Source organism: Podarcis cretensis (assembly GCF_951804945.1).
Source record: "Podarcis cretensis genome assembly, chromosome: 3".
Lineage (NCBI taxonomy): Eukaryota > Metazoa > Chordata > Lepidosauria > Squamata > Lacertidae > Podarcis > Podarcis cretensis.
The window spans coordinates 96,885,709-96,901,295 of NC_137172.1; the positions used below are offsets into that span (position 1 = coordinate 96,885,709).

General features: G+C 43.3%; 1 long non-coding RNA gene across 6 annotated transcripts in view; it reads left to right on the forward strand.

Annotated features, from left to right (window-relative positions):
• The first annotated feature begins 5,775 nt into the window (after window positions 1-5,775).
• The window catches only part of LOC307212697, a 50,908-nt gene continuing 41,096 nt past the window's right edge, over window positions 5,776-15,587 (forward strand). For 5 of the 6 annotated variants that reach the window (XR_013837111.1, XR_013837112.1, XR_013837113.1 and 2 more), the window contains exon 1: window positions 14,447-15,107. This is a non-coding gene — a long non-coding RNA (uncharacterized lncRNA). Of the gene's footprint in view, window positions 6,490-14,446; window positions 15,108-15,587 lie in introns of those variants that run through there. The other variant, XR_013837110.1, reaches the window with a different exon arrangement.

A 15,587-nucleotide genomic window follows, 5' to 3' on the forward strand; every position in this document is an offset into this window, starting at 1 on the left:
GGAATTTGATTACAAGGAATAAGTTGTATTGTATTGTTTTGCATTGTATTGTATTGTGGGGGGTCCCTGAAGTTTATTCCATGCTTAATTATCAGTTGTTTCTTAGAAGCATTTGGAACTGGGGTTCACATTTTGTGAGAGCCAAATTCATGGACAGTATATAGGACCAGCACATGAGAGCCAGTGTGGTGTAGTGGTTAAGAGTGGTAGACTTGTAATCTGGTGAACTGGGTTCGCGTCTCCGCTCCTCCACATGCAGCTGCTGGGTGACCTTGGGCTAGTCACACTTCTCTGAAGTCTCTCAGCCTCACTCACTTCACAAAGAGTTTGTTGTGGGGGAGGAAGGGAAAGGAGAATGTTAGCAGTTTTGAGACTCCTTCGGGTAGTGATAAAGCGGGATATCAAATCCAAACTCTTCTTCTTATAACTTGAAATACATTGGGCCTCAATATATTTGTGGCCTCTGACATGCATCCCTCATTTGTTGCTATGTTGATGGATCTCCTCCCCACCCACCCCCAGTATTTATGTAGAACTTCCCACTACAGAACATCATGTTTCATCTCTCATCAACCAGCAATGAAGGATGGCAATAACGATGACCAAGGAGACAATAGAAAAGCTGCTCCTCTGCAGGCAAGTAGAAGTTGAACAACTGCTGAAGTTTTTCTCCATTGCCGCAGTTCTCTCCATGCCAGGAAAAGTCATGTTGCTTGCTCATGCAAATTAGAAGTGAAAGCGTGAAAGGCATGGAGATCAACATTAGATGGCGCTGGAGCCAATGACAAGGGAAGTTAACTACCGTATTTTTCGCCCTATAGGATGCACTTTTCCCCCTCCAAAAATGAAGGGGAAGTGTGTGTGCGTCCTATGGGGTGAATGCAGGCTTCAAGAAGCTATCCGCAAGCCTTGGGAGCCCGGCGCGACTTCCCACCGGGCTCCCAAGGCTTGTGGACAGCAGCCTGCAGCCCAAAACCTGGGGAGCACAGCGGAGCGTGCCCTGGGCTTCAGGCAGCTCTCCGCAAGCCTTGGGAGCCCGCTGCAACTTCCCACCGGACTCCCAAGGTTTGCGGACAGCAGCCTGCAGCCCGAAATCCGGGGAGTGCAGCGGAGCACGCCCCGGGCTTCGGGCAGATATCTGCAAGCCTTGGGAGCCCGGTGCGACTTCCTGCCAGGCTCCCAAGGCTTGTGGATAGCAGCCTGTTCTGGGGGCTGGGGTCGGGGGAAGCTTGGGGTTCCCCTGCCCCAGCCCCGCGCCTTGGGTTGAAATAATTTTTTTTCTTTCCCCCCCCTCAAAAAAAACTAGGTGTTCCCTATGGGCCGATGCGCCCTATAGGGCGAAAAATACGGTAATTCTAGTTTTGTTTTGCTCTTCCTCTCTGTTGAGTTCTATACAGGCAACAGTGAGAATAAGGAGGATGAAGCTCGTAGGCAGTGACAGGCCCCTAGGTAGTTTGTAAATAAGAAGGAAGGCAGGTTAGGTAGCTAGCTGAGGACAAATCGAGGTGATAGGACACCAACCCATCTGCCTTAATTGACCAACCTCAACTAGTTCCTTGAAATTCTTTCAGGTAATGATTTAAGCATGCAGGAGCCATGTCAGGAAAAGGTAAGAAGCTGAGCATTATGAGCAGTAGCGTTCATCATTGCAACATGTGCCAGATGAAAATTTGCAGTCTCAGCAGTGTGCTCTCCCAATAACAAAGAACAAATTGCGGGGGATCATGGCCACATGGACAGAGTTCCTCCTGGATTTTTGGGGGACTAATTTCTAACTGGACAGAAACTTAAAATAGCAAACTGTCCAGAGTAACAGTGGACACCTGGCCAATGTATTTCTAGATCTACCTGGAGATGCCAAACATTGGGCCTGCAACTTCCTGTATGCAAAGCATGTGCTCTACTGCTGAGCGATAGAACTGCCTCGAAGTTCTTACCAAGTGTGAAGAAATGGAGTTGGTTGGATAGGCCCAGCCCTGCAGAAATCCACGCATCTACAACAGGGGCATTGGGTCAACCTGGTATGGTAACTGGCCCATCTATCTGCTATTACCTTCCTAAACTGTGTTATGGAGTCTCCACTCTTGGAAACTGGCTCCAGGAGTCTAGCAGTGCCCCACTGCTGTGTTTCTGCCCTGCATGCAGAGCAACAGTTTGCCAGCAATTTGCAAAATTAAAGTTAGAACAAACAGTTTGTTCAGGTGGAGCCATTAAATCTGCTGCTGTTGCAGGTCTCGAAACTACTGGAAGTAGTGAAAGCTGGAAGGAGATTTGGAATAGATCTCCCAATAAACTGGTGTATTTATTTACATTGGCATGGTTTTCTGCTGTAGGGAACCTTGTTCCAAGAGGTGTTAGTCTGGGCATGGTCAGCACTGGCATAGAGTTTACATAAAATGAAGATTTGGGAGATTACTGGGCACAAGAACAGGCTTCAGGAACATTATAAATGTTAAAGCACTTAAGAATGTTAAGCCAGCAAGATTGCCGTTTGCTCTGAGCATTCTAAACACCTCTTTGGAAAAGAGAGTTTTGGCATTTGTTCTGGAACCGCCAAGACAGTGTCTCATTGTCCTCAGGGACTGGGCTGTGAGATGGCCGGCAGCCACTGATGATATGTTTGGCAGGGACCTCTATAGTTTTCAGAGACCAATTGTTTGCTAGGACCCAACATTGCCACTGTTCAAGCTGTGAACCAAACTACGTGAAGACAGAAATCCCACGTTAACCCCAGAAGCTCAGCCATCGTTGTTGAGCTAAACTGTTCCACTTGCCCCCTTTGTCTGTCTTCTGCTGGCATTGAATGCGGTGCACACTTAGCAGAGCCTCTTTCCAACATGATTCATTGGAGGGGGGGGGGGTCTCTCGCTCACCTCAGTTCCTTGCACAACTGCTTCACATACTGCTGGAGTTATTATACTGGTTCAATATGTTCGAGAGTACACAATGGCATATCTCCTCTCAGAGACTGTTCTTTAATTATTATTTTTATGTTCCCCATGCCCTGTGCTTGCATGTAAACTGACTACGAAGGTTTGAGAGCTGAAGCTGGTTTGTGCCTAGTGTATTTTGCAAGATCAGGTCCAATACTAATAAGAATCAGTCATTCAGAGACTTACAAAAACAACCTATCTGCTGATAAATGATGATACCCAACCTGCAAATATATTCCAGGAACCTAGCTATTAATGATAAGATGGGTAGTATGGAGGAGAAATGATTTTGAGGAGACATGGAAGGTTTGCAGAATTTATACCGTTAAAATGGAAAGGGGTCAAACCATCGCAAGAGATGTTGACATTTTGGGAAGTTGAATAGTTACAATGGAGTTGTCTTGGGGATGGGGGTGCATGTTTTTATTTATTATTATTATTACTTTGTTTAAAATTTAACAAATAAAATATTTTGGGAAATCTTAGCAAGAGGTCACTGAGTCCACATTGCCACGGTGAAGGAGAACAAACGTAGAAAAAGGTAACTGCTACATAAAGGTTCCCAGTTTTGAACATTTCTCTCCCCTTTGTCAACTGAGCAAAAAAAAAGTTTAAAAAGTGGGGGTACTTAAGGTACAGTACGGTAATTAAAAACCAATACATATAATAAAATTATTCATCATCATGGAACAATTAGTTCAAAAGCCGGAGAACAGAGATAAAAACTAGAACTAGGTTAGGATTAACACGCCAATTTCCCTAAGAGGGAAATTTCCAAAGTGCTGGACTTTTTAGTTTAGGGGGCAAGCGGGGAAAAGGCAACAGAGGGAGATAAGACGGTGATTATGTATGGCATGGAGAAAGGGGAAAGAGACATGTTTTCCTCCCCCTCATAACACCAGAACTCAGGGTCATCCAATGAAATTAGAGGAGATTCAGACAAAAGGAGATTCTGGACAGTTTTCTTGAGACAAACAGCACACAGCTAATTTATGGAATTCTCTTCCCAAGATGAGGTGATGGCCAGCAGTTTAGAAGGCTTTAAAATGAGCTTAGGCATATTTGTGGAGCGGGGGTGGGTGGGGGATCTGCCAAAGGCTACTACTAATGCTTATTTGTCATATCATATGCTTTCTTCAGGGTTAAAGGCAGTGTGAGAGGGCTGCTCCTTCCACGTCCTACTTGTGGACATGTGGGAAGCAGAATGCTGGGTTAGATGAATCTCTGGTCTGATCCAACAAATAAAACCGGAGATTTAAAAGCCTAGCGAGGGGTGCGGAACCTGTGACCCTCCAGACATTGTTGAACTCCAACTCCCATCTGCCCTGACCACTGGCCTTGCTGGCTGGGGTTGATGGGAATGCAAACGAGCATCACCTTGAGGACCAGTTTCTCCAACTCTGGCTAAAAGGTGCCAAGAAGGACATCAGTGACACTGCCAGGTTAGCTTCACTGGATAGTGCATCCCAGAGATGAGATGCCACCACTGAAAAGGCCCCGCCTTGGGTCACTACTTGTGTCATCTTTGATGCCAGAGATATCTGAGGAAGATTTCCTAACATCTGGGCAGGGGGGCAAATTAGAAGTCAGCAGTCCTTAAGGTATGTACCAGAAGAACATGTGTGCGCCTAAACATTGCATTGCAAGATAAGATCCCAATGCACCCTGATAACCTAGGGTTTTTATCTCTGCCTTGTACATGTTGCAATTTTACCTCGGGCTACCTAGCCCAGCTAATAAATACTATGTGTGTTGTAATATAGGTGAGGAGCCTTTGTCATAAACAATCTAGCCCATCTAGTCACAGAGACTGACCAGGTGCCTATGGGAATCCTGCAAGTCAGATATTAGCAGAACAGCACTCTGCGCATCTGCAGTTCCCAGCAGCTGGCATTCAGAGGCACGATGCCTCCAATCCTGCAGGTGGATCATGCCCACCATGGCTAGTAGCCCTTGATAGCCTTGTCCTCAAAGAATTTGTCTACTCCTCTTTTAAAGCCATCCAATTTGCTGGCCAGCACTGCATCCTATGCAAGTTCCATAGCTTAACTATGGGCTCTGATGTTGCCAGCCCATGCCTTGTCCTTGTTAGTAGATCAGTGGTCAGGTAAGTCTTCTAATAAGAAAAATAATTTCTGCTCGGGAAAAAACGCACAGAGAGAAATCAGAATGCTAGTGGATCAACATGTTTACAAACTCAGGCTGGACCGAAAATCTCTTTCCACTCCCAGTTTCTTGAATATAGTTTCCCCTCTGAAAATGGAGGCTGCTTTTATGCTGGGGAAGAAGTATTTCAGGTGTGTGTGTGGGGGGGGGTTTGCTGGTTCTTTTTGGGATATTCTCAGGGTATGTAGCCAGCGGTAGAAAGAGTTGCTGGCTACCAGCAGTAGAAAGAGCGACCCACCATTACAAGCAGTGTGCAGCTTTTTTTAGCATCAGAAAATGTGAGGGGCAAAGGGAATGGAAAACCTATGGCCACTTCATTAGGTTAAGCATGATAAGTAATACAGTGGTGCCTTGGGTTAAGTACTTAATTCGTTCCGGAGGTCCGTTCTTAACCTGAAACTGTTCTTAACCTGAAGCACCACTTTAGCTAATGGGGCCTCCTGCTGCTGCCGCACTCCCAGAGCACGATTTCTGTTCTCATCCTGTATCAAAGTTCTTAACCTGAGGTAATATTTCTGGGTTAGCGGAGTCTGTAACGTGAAGCGTATGTAACCTGAAGCGTATGCAACCCGAGGTACCACTGTAACCCTCTTCCTTGATTTTTTTTGCAGGGTTTCACTTAAACCGTACCCACGCACCCGCCCATTAAATGGTTGGTTGTTTGTTTTTAAAGGGATTTCCCAAAATTGCAGTGACACCAGACTAAACACTTATCATTGTGGCTGAAGGCATTTGCCTGAGACTGGGAAGGAGAAAATGACTGTCAACTGACCAGGAAAAATAAAGATGACCTGGTCTGCTCCTGTGCCTTTACAAGTATCTTGGCATGTTGTAGCGGATGTGTTTTCCATGGCATGGTATAAGTTTTTATCGCCTGCTAATTCCTTTAAATGAAGCTGCTGTTGAAAGAACAGCAGGGTCTGGCAAAAGAGTTGGCAACCCTAAAGAAAACCCTTTGTTTTTGCTCCGCATATGGAGCAGGTCACTAATATCAAAAGAACTTTTAACTTGAAAGGCGCTTAGTTTGGCTGCCCTTGTTTTTGAGAATAGGCAAGCCTGAGAGTGACTTGAAGGTTTCCCACAGTAAATACATTATAGGCGGGTTTCATAGGCTACTGAGACCTTTATACTTCCACCTGCACATTATGGCTCTAATAAACACATTATCAGGTCATGAAAATGATGGCAAACATGTGACTGGAGGATCTGATAAGTTAGAAGCAAAGATTAGCAGGTCCTCATCTCTCTCCCCTGCCCCTCCCTTCTCACGGAAAAAAAAGCTGCAAGAGATTCCCTTATTTAAAACAATTGCAGCATGTGGATTTACTGCACTTAAATCATTACTGGCAATTAGCACGTGTCAGAAGGTTGCAGCTGGCTCCAATTACAGGTAAGATTTTAGAGATTTGAACTTAATTGTATGCATGATAGTGGGAGGCTGGGGGGCACATGCCAGAATAAATGGGATCACACCTCTTTGAAATAGGAATGTTACCACCTTTATCATTTTCACTTGACTTTTGTCCTTCAGGAACTGGAGGAAGTGGAGAACTAAAATCCCAGCACCATTTCTGTGTCCCCCCTCCCTCCCCAGTTAACGGAGTGTACTTATCCAGGCACTATAAAGGATAAGAGTTTCTTATCAATAATAATTTGGAGCCTACCTACTTCCTGTTACCCCTTTTGCCTGAGGGCTTTTGATAAGCGCAAATGACATGATGGCAAAACTTTGGCCAACTTCACAACTGGCACTAAAGCGTTGTTTAGGAATTAGAACTAAGTCCTCTCCCTGCCCCACTCTACTGGTTTCAAGTTTCACCATTTTTGGTTGCCAAGTCGAGTGCAATTTTTTAAAAAAATGGGCATGATCCAAAATGGAAGCCAATTATTGCTTAATGTTCTATGGATTGGGGTGTGTGTGTTCTTGTTTGATAAAAAAGAATCTCACTTTCTCTCTCCCTTGCTTGAGTTTGGTTATCCTGAGAACACGAGGAGCCCTATGAGAGCAGTCCAACAAGTCCATCAAGATCAGCCTCCTCTGTCCCATGGCAGCCAGTCAGCTGCTTCTCCAGGAAACCTACAGGAAGGATATAAAGACAATAGCCCTCTGTGGCAACTGGTATTCAGAGAAGCATGTTGCTCTTATGGTGAGTTCACCCAATTGCCTTTTAAAGCTGCCTAAATTGGGGGCCATCAATGCACCTTGTGGCAGTGGATTCTGAAGTTTAAATATACAGGGAGGAATTCAACATCGCATGCTTGTTCCATAAGGGCAAGCATTTTGGCTTGACAGATAGACCGATCCCCACCCTCTCCTTCCCTATTCACTGTCCTGAGGGTTCTCCTGAACCCCTCCCTGAACCAACTGGGGTGGCATGGAGAGAGAGGAGAAGGGCGAAAGCCCACCGCACAATCAGAATCCCACCTTTTGCCTGCCCTTAATCCGCCAATGTGCACCTCCACGGAATGGTCCCCAATCCAGCAGGATGCTAGGGTTGATAGTATTGAAAATCCATGAGAGGTCCAGAAAATCAACAGCTACACTCTTACTTGAGCAATATCTGTCCAACAGGGCAACCAAAGTTGCTTCAGTCCCTAATCTGCATCCGATTCAAGATTGGTAGTGGCCTGGGTCAGTAATGAGGTACCTGTGGCCTGGGGATCATTGGTCTTGCTGGCAGGGGCAGTTGAATATTGGAGTCTAACAACATCTGGAGGGACACATGTTCCCTGTCACTAGTCTAGGCAATCTGTTTCATCCTGGAATTGAGCAGACAGGAATCTTCTGCTCAAGTACCATGCTCCTCAAAAGGATATTTGTCACCGACTGTTCAGGTCCAGAAAGAATTTCTTCTTCATCATGAACACTTCCCTCAATGTGACTGGGACCATGTTCTTCTTCAAGAAGGCATTAATTACCTTCTACTCTCCCATGAAGACATAATAGGGCGGAATGGGCAGAAGTGGAGCAAATAATGTTAGCCCAAACACCATTGCACACATGAACAAGATGGTTGGCTGGTTGGCTTGGGGATATTTTGATTCTTTTAGTAGTTAGAATTTAGCTACTATTATTTTACAGTTCAGTCAGGTATTCAACAAAGTGGCTGTCAAAGACAGTGTTGATATCCTCCATAGACATCAAAGATTTAGCAAATTCTGCGAGCCAGTGAGGGCTTGCAACCAATTCACACATTTATTTTTGAGGTAGTTATGTTCTCACATGCGGGGACTTTTTACTGCCTCATTTTTTACATGTTGAGCGGCTTGTGTGTGGGAGCCCTATCCTAATTTGGGGGCAAGGAAGAGAGGAAAAGTACAAAGTCAGGGAAAATGCTTGAAAATGAGTCCTTTGTTTTTTCAGCCACCTCATGCTAACGGTTCTTCATGTGAAAATTTGGTGTCTTGCAGCACGATAACTTTTCCCCCTCAGATATTAGCGTGCAATTTGGCAATATAGCAGAGAATTATAATGGGGGTGGAAACTACTGGTGTTAAAAAACTGTTGTAAGTATTATTGTAATAAGTGCAAAATGCTTAGAGCTTCTCAGTCGAAACAGAATTAAGTGCAAAGCTTGATGATTCCTCCTTATTTAAAAGTGTTATGAATGCTTCTTACAGTCTTCCTTTCTCATCCCAAGTAAGGCACAATATAATGAACATATTTGCTCACTGAGTATACAAAATGGCCCTCCTCATTAGAGATGGGGAGGCTTTTTATTTGGTTTGCATTTTAATTTGCTCTTCAACACAACAACACACAAAGCGAATCTTTCAAAATTCACACTTTTCCAAGTTTCGTGATACAGTTTGCCGACCGAAATGTGTGTACAAAAATGCATCTGTTAGGACAAAATGTGCACAAAAATTAGGAAAATAACATTACAAAAATATTGGGGAAAATTTATTGCAAAATGTGTATTTTAAGGGAAATGCGTACTGATATGCTGATGAATTTTTGTGAGGTGTTTTTTTATTTAATCACAAGCTCATATGAAAACTGGATTTAAGATGGAACCCCCCCCCCCGAAGCTAACAGATTCATTCATCCCTATAGTTAACTGATTAAGGATCTGTTAAAAATGTAAAGACAGGCACTCCCCTCTCAAGTGCCTCTGAGATTATAGGGCCACAGTATTTGGTCTGAAACAATTTTGTGCTACCTTTCTGCCTTTGTGAGTGTGGTCTCCATGTACAATATGATTTGTATGATTGCAGGTTTGGGACTGAAGCAACCTGTTGGGCAATTTGCCTACATCACAAACGAACAGGGTACATTGGATGGATGGGAAAAAAGGTGGGGCCACAATGTAAATTCTGCACAGGGCCCATGTGCACATAACACTCTGTGTTTAGGCTCTGAACGGAGGTCTGGCTCAATGCCCAGAGGTTAGGGGGTGTGAGAACTACAGCTGTGATCCTGTTCCTCCCTCCACGAATTCAACACTGCCTGTTAATTGTCTGAACAGGATTTCTGTGGCTCCATGTGGCGGTGTGAGTTCTCAGAAAAGACAGCTCCACAGGATTGTGGAGCCAAAAAGTGGTTGGTCACTGTTACCACCTGAACTGGGCCTAATTAAACATTTCCGACATTTCTAAGTAAAGTCCCTTTCCCCTTTAACTGTGAGTCCTTGTAAACACGAAGGTTCTCAGATTTGTGACAGGCATCATTTTGATTTCATAGGAGTCCTCCTTTATTTACCTAGCCTGCTCTCAGCTTTTCCTCTCCCTCCGCTTGGGAAAGCTTTAACAGAGCTCTTTGCTCCCACACTGCCACAGAGATTTGTTTCAGAAACCTTTGAAAGAGATTTTTAAAGACCCTTGCCATGGGAACAGCTGTCAGCCCACACAGCTCACTTTTAATATTTGAAGCTTTTTTAAATGTTTAATTTGCTTCTACAGGTTTTGAGCCGATTTTATTGTTGTTGAGTTAAAAATTTTTTTTGTTGTTTTAATTAACCCCTGCCACCCAAGCAACTGAAAAGCACACCAGGACCTTGTGATTTTTCTCAAGCCTGAGCTTCAGAAATACGTATATTTGTATGGCCTGAGCCCAGGGTAGTTGTTCAAAACATAAACTGAGTCACGCAAGCATTTATTTATGCATTTGATCCCATTTATGGATCGCGCCTCACAAAATACCTCGCAGCGATTTCACAGTGAAAATATCAACAAAAAGAACAATTAAAAAACAATCCCATATGTAAAAACAATTTCAACAATTCAACGTGGGTGGAAAATTATAAGTCATTTCGTATGCAAAACCTATTCCAAATCCAATAGAGACACAGGTGGGGATAAAGATTTCTACTTAAAAGGCTTGTTGAAAAAGGAGAAATCTTTCCATGGGTGCTGAACAGGTGATAGAGATGGAGCCTTTCTGACATGGGATGGTGACATGGGATGGGCTGGGGAGGAGTTCCGAAGAGCAGATGCTATTTCAAGTGGTGTTTGTTATCTTTTTTATATATATATATAAATTTTTATTAGTTTTCAACATAGCATTTTCAACAATAATTAAACATATTTTCATATCTTATACCATTTTTTTTTACTTCCATCAATCACATCTGAAAATTTTCCAGTCTATTCACTTAATATACATTTCTTACATTCACTATTACATTCAGTTCTCATAACTAATATCCTATTCTTTCTCTATTGTGCAATATTTCATATATTTCTCCTTACAAAACTTCTATTAGTGTAATTTGTTGATTACAATTGCTCTTCAAATAGTTCGTATATTTCCTCCAATCTTCTGTGAATCTCTGGTCCCGCAAGTTTCGAATCCTTCCTGTCATTTTATCTAATTCTGCGTAGTCCATTAATTTTATCTGCCATTCTTCTTTTGTCAGGATTTCTTCTTGCTTCCAATTCTGGGCTAACAATACTCTTGCTGCTGTTGTTGCATATAAAAACAATTTAACATCTTGCCTATTAATATCCTCGCTTATAACAAGTGGTGTTTGTTATCAAGCAGGAGTAATATAAGATGAAGAACTTTATTTAAACAAACTTGCATTCATGCATTTCCCTGCTGTTCTGTTGTTGCACTGTTGTTGCACTGTTGCGGAGTCATTTCTGGGTGGCGCTGTGGGTTAAACCACAGAGCCTAGGACTTGCCAATCAGAAGGTTGGCGGTTCGAATCCCCGCGATGAGGTGAGCTCCCATTGCTCAGTCCCTGCTCCTGCCAACCTAGCAGTTTGAAAGCACGTCAAAGTGCAAGTAGATAAATAGGTACCGCTCCGGCGGGAAGGTAAACGGCATCTCCATGTGCTGCTCTGGTTCGCCAGAAGTGGCTTAGTCATGCTGGCCACATGACCCGGAAGCTGAACGCCGGCTCCCTCGGCCAATAAAGCGAGATGAGTGCCGCAACCCCAGAGTCGGTTACGACTGGACCTAATGGTCAGGGATCCCTTTACCTTTACCTTTTTATTCCCTTGGTGGTGACTAAATTTCTGTCTCTGACTGTTGTCCTCATCCTTCTACATAGTTCCACATAAATACAGGAGCCAGGTTCAGTTCCTAACATCTCCCATTAAGAAGGAATGGGAACCATATCTCTGTGTTATCCCAGCAAGTGGCCACCATCCAAAGAAAACAATGCTCAACTCCATGAAAAGCATTTTAATAGGTCAATAATGTTGGGTGAGTGAATCATTTAATGACTTCCAAAGGTCTGATAGTTAATGGTGTTGGGGTGGAAGTGGGGTGGGGAGGACAATCCGCTAGTTCTGCTCCAATCTTGTTCCCGAGTAGGGAGGCTTCAGGAATTTGATCTTTGTGAATTTCAGCCTGAACTTAAAAATAATAATGGGTGCGGATTAATGCAGAAATGCGATGGGCTTAGGACGGAGCACATGTGAAAATAGTGTGGACTAGAAATAGATTGATTTGCTCCTATCACAGGCACCAAACTGCTGATGAGAACTACTTTCACTTCCGTAGGTCCACATAAGCATAGAGAACAAAAAAGCAACAACAGCTGTCACTTGAAATATGACGTTCCCTGAAATAATGCAAAGTAGAATAAAGCCCCATTCACATGTGGAACATTTTGGGCTGTCATTACTCTGCAACCAGAACTGTTGCAATTTCATTACTTTGGCTTCGCCGGCCTAGGCAGAATGACAAGGAGCTGGATTCATTGAGCATGGGCCGTTGGTCTTTCCCTTAGTGTTTCTCTCCTTACAGTGTGCCAGGACTATCTATCTACTGGATTTTGAAGACCTGGGTGCAGATCAATATCCATTGGCTTTCCCCACTTTTGCCCATCCTTGTGAGCCCGTGGGGCAGATTAGGCTGAGAGATAATGCTTGACCCAGGTCATCCAGTGACTGTCATGGCTGGACAGGATCTTGATTTCAAGCCTTCTACTAGGTTACGCTCTGCCCAGTAACCCCACACTAGGACCCCATCTGCACTATACATTTAAAGCATTATCGCACCACTTTAAACTGCCATTACTTCACCCAAAGAGTCCTGCGAACCACTGCTGTTAAGCTGGGCTTTTTCAGCTGGAACTCATTGGAACTCAGTTCCGGCACCTCTCAAGTGGGCACCATTGCCATTTTATAAGAGAACAAGGTGAATTCTGGCACCTCTTTTTCTAGAAAAATGGCACCACTGTTAAGTCTCCTGGGAGTTGTTAGGAGACCCCCCTATTCTCATCACAGAGCTACAAGTCTAGGATGGTTTAATGATCACCCCTCTTTTCAGGAAGCTCTTGACCATTGTACCTCTCTGAGGACAATAGGAGTTTTTTTTTAACAACTCTCAGCACCGTTAACAAGCCACAGTTCCCAGAATTGTTTTTTTGGGGGAAGTAATGGCTGTATAAAGCAGCATGATACTGCATTATAGTGCTGATGGGGCCTAGGTATTGTTGTCTTGTAACACACACACACAAGATACCGTGCAAAGACATCTTTCTTTACAAAGGAATGAAAGGGAACTCCTTATGCGAGGAACAGCATGTTTCAATAAACTCGAGCATGCCAGTAAAAATGGAATCTTTCTCTTCTTTTTCATAATATCTAGTTATTAATGTCTCCTTCATCGTGATGAGGCCTTTCTCTGATCCTGGCAGCAGCATGCAGGACAGAGGTGGGAGAAGAGAAACATTGCTGTGTTTGGACATGGGTACATTTTACTACACCCTAAGAAGTGGTGAGGGAACCTGTCAAACAGCTGCCAATATTCGCTTGTGGTGCTGTGTATATTGCAAAGTGTGTGTGTATTTCAGCAGAGCAATTTGGAATGCCAGAGCCCCAAACTGAGCGGGGTTCTAAATTTTCCTAGATGGTTCTATATCTGACTGCTGCACATCTGTTAACTCTGCACAGAGCATCTTGTGCCAGATCTTGCAGAAGGCATCCCGGCAATCAGAGGAATTATTTAACTCAATTATTTTTATTAATTTATTGTATGAAATCCTTCAGAGCGAATCCTCTTTGATGTGCGATACCCTAATCACACCCGCAGGGCATTGCGAAGCGCAAAGCGTGCGTGAGTGTCTTTAATTCCTCAGTGGTATGATAATATCTTTTTTACTAGTGTAAATAAATCAATTATTTAAGTCAAATACTTTGATCACTGGGAACTGCCAGTGAATGTCTGTGCTGTGGAGTTTACGGTGGGCAATCCTTGTCTGTAACAACTGCCGTCGCACTGCTTGTAGCACTTCATTTCAATCTACTCCTAAAAATGAGATTAGAAGCCATTCACAAGTATACATACTTATCTTGGGCCTGGTGAGGCACAGAGTACCTTAGCCAAGTGGAATAACAGGGTGCTTTCATCTGTCACAGGGTTAAAGATGTCCCACTCTTCTTTCTCATTAACTAATTGCTATTGTACAGAGAACATATACAATGATTTCTCCCAGGGCACTGTGAACCTGGTTCAAACACTCTGCATCACGATAACAATTATTTGCCCATATGGGTAAAAGGGTATTTTGGGTCTATTGGGATGCAAGGTAAATTAGCATTTTATATCATATTAATGAAGTGTTAATTGTTTCTCACAACGTCCGTGTGTATGCGTGTGAGAAAATTGAATGCGTTCCTATTGACATTGTGGCGGAACAGCCATATTATTACCTTGCAGCACTTTCTGATGAGTTCATCGAGAAAGTGAAATATTACTAATTGTGAAATGTAATTAGCCGTTCATCTAGCAGAGACCTTATTTTAAAGTGAAGCTGCAATTTTTAGTCAGAAAAATATGCTTCAAAAAGCCTTTTTCTGAAAAGTGTAGTCCAGTAATACACAGTCAGAATGTGAATACTAGCACACAAAGGGTTTTGAAGATGATTTGGTAACTTCAATCATTTAGAACTCACATAACCCCCCCCCCCATTTTAAAACAGCTACACTTGTTGCCAGTTTATTCCTGGGGCTGATTCAAGGAGCTCATATTGGTGTTTTAAGCCATAAATATCTTAAGGCCCCAAATATATGAAAGATCTTCATCCCCACCAACCTTCCGGAGGATACATTGCTGGATTAAAACATACAATATTTTATCCTCACACTGTCAAAAGTTCAAAATAAAATATTTGGCAAAAGTCTCCTCTATTAGTCACAGATAGGATTGCATGACCTGTGCATGGTACAGTGAGTTCTGGAGAGGAGTTGAAGAGAAAGAGGAAGCCTTCTGATAAAAACAAAAGGGGAAGATTTCTCCTTTCCTCACAAGCCATGCACTTCCTCTGTTACGGGATCCTCTCTACATTCCAGTCACCGCTTGTGGGCATTTATGTAAGACGTGGTGGTGAATAAATGTAAGAAAGCAAATTTCATTTTCGCAGTTGAAAGTAGACCAGCCGAGACCATAAGCTGTTCTAACATCCAGATGTTCTTCTTTGTAGGTTCTGTTCAATTCCATATATGGGAATGTGGCTGTGCAGACCACAGGTAAAATCTTCTACAAATTTCTGGAAGATTAGGAACAATGACCTCTCCTATCTCTCCTGTACACAACAGCATCCCACACGTAAGGTGAGGAGACATAGCCAGCTGGAAGGGACCTCTCCCAATAAATGTCCTGTGAGAGCCACTTATTCCTTCATAAAATCATTGTCCTTTGGACTCTTCCCCCCGCTCCATTCTGTGTCAACTTTCCAACAAGCGCAACAGCAAGTGCTGTTTGTTTTTAAATCTCCTGTTGTAGGAATGAAGTTCACAAATTTCATCTGTTAGTCCTTTTAGAAATAAATGAGGATGGGGACCTTCAGCCATTGCGCCTCTCATGCTTGGGAAAAGGCCGAGTTGTCAAATGACACAGGCCTACTGGAATTGGAAGCTGTGCTCCTGCTTCCTCTAACAATTAATGCTACACAGATTAAGGGAAATCTAGCCAGTGCTCCACTCCTTTTTACAACAAAGCCTGCAAACATGACATTATGGGCCAGAAGGCTTATTACTGGACAGCAGTTTCTATAAAAGTAGCAAACTACCATAACCCAATGCCTTTTTTTT